Source organism: Melanerpes formicivorus, unplaced genomic scaffold, assembly GCF_026170545.1.
Source record: "Melanerpes formicivorus ecotype bairdi unplaced genomic scaffold, bMelFor1.0.p_v2 SCAF_345, whole genome shotgun sequence".
NCBI classification, from domain to species: domain Eukaryota; kingdom Metazoa; phylum Chordata; class Aves; order Piciformes; family Picidae; genus Melanerpes; species Melanerpes formicivorus.
The window spans coordinates 189,311-195,906 of NW_027142697.1; the positions used below are offsets into that span (position 1 = coordinate 189,311).

Consider the following 6,596-nt stretch of genomic DNA (forward strand, 5'->3'; position numbering starts at 1 on the left):
ACCTGGGCATCCTGTTGCTCTGTGGGGGCATGCTGTGAGGAATGGCTTTGACATGGTTGCTCCCTCTCCCCTCCTTCCACTGATGTCCCTGGTGTTATTTCTTGCCCCATCCCTTCCCTCTGGAGATCTGCACAGAGTTCATCCATTAAAAGAAAAAAAATAAAGGCTTTTATCCCTGGGATGAAATCTCTGGAAATGTGATCCATGGACACATCTGAACAGCAGCACCAACAGGAAACTGGGAGACAAGGAAATGGTAAATGGTTCCCCAATCAATAAAGAGAATTATAGTGAGAAGGAGACTGACACTCAGGATCTTGAGACTTGTTGGGGTTTTTTTGGGGGGGGTTTATTTCCTTGCCTTCCAAGAGGCTCCCCAGAGGCACCACAGACACTGGTGAATGTCTTTCCAAAGAGTGCCCTGACTGGGGAAAAATTGGCCTCAAAGTGAACAATGTCCAGGCTGCAGCTGAAGCCAAACTTCTCCAGCAGACCAGGAACAAGCCATGGGAGCGCAGTCATCCTGAGGGTCCTCAGCTCTGGGGTTCTTTCCTCACTGACAGCCTGGTTTTCTTTTTCACTTGTTTCATTTTTTTGGCTGTAACTGCAGACAAGCACAATGAAGAGATCAGCATTGTTCAGCTCTCTTCCTACCTTTGAAAAGATGTCACTAATTTTGTCCAATTAGCCCTGAGTTTTAGCAGGCTCTAAACACAAACTGCTGTCAACTTTTGCAGAGCCCAGGAGGAGAGAGAGGTTGATTTTCTTCCCCTCCCCTCCTACTTTGTTGGCTGTCAGAGAGTACCTCATGTGCCTGTTGCTGGAAGGGCTGATGGAGCAGGTCACACAGGACCTTCTGATGTGGCCAGCTGGTCTCCCTTGTGGGATTGGGAGCTAGAGGGTCACATCCTTGCAAGAGAGCAGAAAAGCCTGAGATGGAGGCAGTGAAGATCAGCAATTAAACACATAGCAGCTTTGAGTGAAGAGCTTCCTGAGCTAGATCACTGTGTCCCTCTAGCCCTTTCCCCCTCATGACACCCCTGCTCTCATCCCCATGTCCAAAGGGCATCCTGCTGAACGCAGCACTAGTGGCTGCTGTCACCCAGGTGACAGTGGGGACCACGCACACCCCAGCCCAGCTTGCACACAGCCCAGCTGTGGCTTTTCTGCTAGATCTGGATGAAACTGGCTGTGTTTCAAGAACATTGTCCCTTGGGAGCAAACTTCACTTGCTGTCTAGCATTCAGCTGGATTGGCTTTACTTGGAAGAGGAACTTCTAAGCTTTCTCAGCAAAGTTCATTTTGTTTGAACTAGTGAAATAATTCCTAGTGCAAGCTCCAAGAAAAAGTTTTCACATTTCCCTGCTTGGACCCCTGTCTGTCCCACGAGGCATCATGGACACTCATGAGGTCATCTCCCCATCTGCTTTCAGCTCCTTCAAAAGACAATCTGACAGTTTTGATGCAACCCCAAACCCAATGCATATTTGGCTCCATGCACTTGTTTGAATATATGTATATGCACTTGGAGAGGAATGGAACTGTGAATATAGGGGCTGAGGTCACGCTGTTAGGGGTGATTAAGGTCACACCATCTGACACATGTCAGATGAAAAGCTCAAGCAGGGATATTTGGCCAACTGCTCAGTGCAGATTTTCATCCTTCCTGTGGAGAGGAGAGCCCCTTTCCCTGGGAGAGGCTCTCAGTGGGAGTCTGGTCCTCCCCTCTTGAGGGGCAAGGAAAGGGTAAATGGTCAGACTTAACAGTGACACATGACAAAGATGGGCAATGAAGCTGGTGAGGAGTCTGGAGAACAGGGCTGGTGACGAGCAGCTGAGGGATTGGGGGCTGTTCAGCCTGGGAAAAAAAGGAAGCTGAGGGGAGATCTCATTGCTCTCTAAAACTCCCTGACAGGAGGCTGGAGGCAGGTGGGGCTTGGTTTCTTCTCCCAAGGAACAAGCAATAGGACAAGAGAAAACATCCTCAAGTTGCATCAGGGAAGGTTTAGGTTGGCCATGAGGAACAATTTCTTCCCCAAACCGGTTGTCAATCCCTGTCCCAGGCTGCCCAGAGAATAGTGAAGTACCCACCCCTGGAGGAGTTTCAAAGCCATGGAGATGTGGTGCTGAGGAACATGGTTCAGTGGTGACCTGGCAGTCAGACTTCACGCTTCTCACAATCACATTTGTCAGAGCAAGGGAGGGAGTTGCTTTTACCCATCCTCATTTTCTGTGTGCTCTCCCTGGGATGAGCAGGTGCTCTCAAAAACTTGCTTGGAACAACACAGACCTTGCTGTAGGGAACCAGGCTCTGCCTGGTGGGTGTTGCTCAGAGCAGAGCCATGTGCCACGGTAGCAGCAAGTTTGCACATGCTGGGGTGCAGGAGAGGCTGTGCCCTGCTCCTCTGCCAGCCAGTTCCATCCCCTTAGGGTTGCTGATCCAGTGTTCTCATAGCCTGTTGTGTTTGTGGAGTTGGTGTGCTCATAGCCCGCAGGGTCACAGATCCCATGGGGTTGTGGATCCCATGTGCTCAGCTCCCGTGGGGTTGTGGATCCGACATGCTCAGACCCCACAGGGTTGTGGATCTGATGTGCTCATAGCCCCCAGGGTCTCACATCCCATGGGGTTGTGGATCCGATGTGCTCAGAACCCATGGGGTTGTGGAGCTGATATGCTCATAGCCCACAGGGTCACAGATCCTATGGGGTTGTGGATCTGATGTGCTCAGAACCCATGGGGTTGTGGATCTGATGTGCTCATAGCCCTCAGGGTCTCACATCCCATGGGGTTGTGGATCCGATGTGCTCAGACCCCACAGGGTTGTGGATCTGATGTGCTCATAGCCCTCAGGGTCTCACATCCCATGGGGTTGTGGATCCGATGTGCTCAGAACCCATGGGGTTGTGGATCTGATGTGATCATAGCCCCCAGAGTCTCACATCCCATGGGGTTGTGGATCCGATGTGCTCAGAACCCATGGGGTTGTGGAGCTGATATACTCATAGCCCACAGGGTCACAGATCCCACGGGGTTGTGGATCCGATATCCTCACCCCCCCCAGGGTCACGGATCTCACATGCTCAGAGCCCCTCCCCACCGATAGCAGCTGCGAGCCCCGAGCACGCCCCGGCGCCGGCACCAGCGTCGCACTATTTCTGACTCCAAAGTACAGATGGCTCCGGGGTGGCTTTTTCTTGGCACCTCCCTGCAGAACCCAGCGAGGGGCATCTGCTGCAAACAACTGCTCGGAAATCGCTGCCTCCTGGCCGGGTCGCTGCCGGGTTGCTCCCACCTGGCTCCCCCCCGCTGACCCGGCGGGCTGGGTTAAGCACTCTCGCTTTAGTGCTGTACCTCCAACAGCTCCAGGCAAGAGATGTATTTCATGCGCAGTCCTCCTGTACCTCTCCTTGATGTTCTGAGGCAATGAGAAAGAAGTGTTAAATTTGTTCTTGGCTACTTTTCCTTGCAACTCCCAAAGGCCCCGGTTACAAACTGAATCAGTTATCAGCTAGTTAGGCTGGCAGTTCCCGGAGGTACTGCATGAATACTGATAGGGACCCATGCATTATTCAGTGCGAAGAGCAGAGGAAAATGAGCAACACGTCCAAAACAAGAACAGCAGTGGCAGTAAGGGAATAATTAGCGAGCTGTCACTTGTCCCTGTCAGTATTCCCTCCCTTAACACATGAGGGAAAATAATAAAAAAAGGGTAAGATCATCTCGCAAGCTCTGCTCTTAAATATGCAGCTGGTAGGTTAAAATACAATGATAAAGGGGAGAGGATAGAGAGCTCTGATACAGTTTTCAAAAGATATGGCCTCCATTTCCATGGAGACTATTTTTTCCCTTCCCCCCCCCCCCCCCCTTTTTTTTTCCCCCTTTTTCTCTCTCTCTTTTTTTTAATCCCACAAGCATTGGGTTATACAATAAGTCCCTGCCTTAAATACCAGCCCGTGTGCAACAGCATGAAAGGGATGTGGCTCTACCACGGGGGCTTATCCCAAGGAAAATATTTAGGGGTGGGTTTTTCCCTCCCTTCCCACAAAACACAACTCAAGTGAGCGCTTTAGAGCAACCAGGGGCACTGCAATTGGCTCCGCTGAGCAAGGCTGCGGCTTCAGAACAAAGCATGGGAGCAGGGGAAGCCTCCCAGCCGGGACCTGTGTGTCCTGTGCTGCTCCCCAGCACAGCCCAGTCCCTTCCCACAGCTCTCCTGAGAGCTGGAGATATTGGGGAGGCACCCCAAGCAGCAAAGTGGGGAGATCAAATCAAGTTATCTGGAGCAAACTATCAACCACTTCAGCAGCTTGTGGACTGATGAGGACAGAGTCGTTCTGCTACTATCTAATAAGTAGCCCCAAAGCTTCTTGTGAAGAAGCAAAGAGGAGGAGGGTGCTGGTGCCCGTGGGGTGCAGGTGCTCAGGGTTCTACCCATGAGCTAGTGGTGTCAGGGAAAAGGTGCCCAAGCCCTGGGTGCCATTGGTGTTCACAGGCTGGACCGCAGCAGTGGAGGGTCACCATGAGCAGAGCCTGTGCTTGTGCCAGTAGTAGCCTGTGCCAGGCTCTTCTCTGAGCCTTCCAATGCCTTGGCACTTGCAGGCACCATGATTGGCCTCTCCTTAGGACAGCAGTGAAGATGCTGCTGCACAGAAAGGGTCTTCCCTTCCAACCCCAAGCAGGTCCCTCTACCTTCACCCAAAGCCCCCTTGGCATCTCCACTGCTGACACACTAACACCAACCCGGGGAAGGCTTTCTGCACACCACAAGGATGGCATTCACAGCAACATTAGCAGTGACTTTCCTGAAATACCCTGAGATTGGTCCCTCCAACACCCTGCCACATCCCAACGGAGCTCAGTGTCGCTCAGAAGGGTCTCCAAGCACGTGGCCCACCTCGGGGCTGGATAGGTCCCAAGTCCTGGCAGAAAACTGCCCCGGAGATCCCAACAGCCGTTGCAGGGTGCAAGGAGCTAATAATGAGCCCAGCTTATTTCAGGGCTCTGCAGCACTTACGTCATCCAGGACCCACTTCCCTCCTTCCCTGCCCTGGTTTCTCAGAGAGAAGTGTTGGCAAAGGCGCGGGCAGCAGCGGAGCTCTGCGGGGAGCGGGGCGGAGGGACAGCTCCTTGCCAGGGGTCCGGGGTCCTGCGGGAGCCAGCTCCGAGAACGGCGTCGAGTCCGAACAAAGGGAAAGGGAAGAGGGCAAGGCTGGAACGGCGTTGGCAGCAGTGGCTGCAAATGGCACCGGTCCAGCTCCCCAAAAGCCAGCAGAGGTCTTTCAGCAACCCTTTTCCCACACTGGGAGCACGTCTCCTTTGAAGATTCTTCCTTTTTGTCCCAAAATATCCTTCGCTGCTTTCCCCCCTGCTCCTGCCTGGCAGCCCGCAGGGTAGCAGCTCCCTGTGCATAGCCTCGTGCTCTAGAAGCACCCGCGGAGCAGAGCCTTCTCAGGGCAGGTTTTTATAAGCCCTTTCTAGCTCCTGACTAATCCGTGCCCAGCCCAGCCCCTGACATGCCAGAGTTGCCTTTGAGATGGTGCCACAGACTTGCACAGATGACTCTGGTTGATTGACACAAGATGGTAGAGATAGGCCCTTAGCTAACCCATATTCCAGCACAAACTCACAGCAAGGTTTTTGCTCATCAGATGTCTTTCCTGATGCCCCTAACTCCTTGCCAAGGTGGCCATTTTCTTCCCCTCTCACATGTGCTTTTGTCTTTGAGGAATGATTTGCTGGATAATGTATTTCATCCCACAAATCCTGTGTATGTCCTGGGAGAAGAAAGCTGGAGAGATTTCACATCAACTAAACAAGCATCTCTGGTGTCAAGAGCCTGTGTTTTTGCATAAGCACCCACAGGTTCTTCACTCTCCCTTGCTGAATGAGATCCTTGGCATGGATGAATATTCATAAGGAATAACTGGGAAGAGCTCTGATTTTCAGCAAAGCAAACTTTCCTGGGGGAGGAAGGAGGAGGAGTGTACTTTTCTCTGCTACTTCTCTGGTGTATGTTCAGCCCCAGGTGGTGCTTTCCAAGCTCCTCAGACAAGGTTAGGGAAGCTGCTCAGCACCAGCGTGGAGCTGGGTGCTGGATGGGGCCACCACCCATTGCAAATCAGTCTACCAAGGAGAGCAACATGGTGGTGGTGGTCTGCCCCTGACCCCCAAACGAGACATGCTGGCTTTGAACCAACCCTGAACAGGCTTATTATTATAAAGTCATGGTTGCAGGGCAGACCCTGAGCTCCAAAATCCAAATCCAGAAGAAAATGTTTTCACCATGAGAACAGTTAGATATCAGAATGACCTCCAGGCTGCAAGGGACCCCAGTGATCATCTAGTCCAAGTAGCAGATGGATCATCTGGTCCAAGAAGTAGTGGATTCCTCTGCATTGAACACTTTGAAGACTCAGCCTCACAGGGTGCTGGGCCAGCTCATTTCAACTACACTATCCCCTTGAAAGGTTGGACCAGATGATGTTTGGGGCCCCTTCCAACCTGGCATTCCATGATTCTATGAATCCTAAGGCTAGAAGAGATTTGTGCCCTGCTTCTGGTGGATTTGGCTTCTTAGCCCTTTCCACTCGGTGCA

The 6,596-nt window shown here is 52.2% G+C and overlaps 1 long non-coding RNA gene across 1 annotated transcript; it reads right to left on the reverse strand.

Annotated features, from left to right (window-relative positions):
- Positions 1 to 272: 272 nt before the first annotated feature.
- LOC137459306 (uncharacterized) lies at positions 273 to 5,420 on the reverse strand. The gene is made up of 3 exons (XR_010992232.1): positions 5,016 to 5,420; positions 2,092 to 3,416; positions 273 to 604 (listed from the first exon to the last, which is right to left on the reverse strand). It is a non-coding gene; the product is annotated as an uncharacterized lncRNA (long non-coding RNA).
- Between the last annotated feature and the right edge of the window lie 1,176 nt (positions 5,421 to 6,596).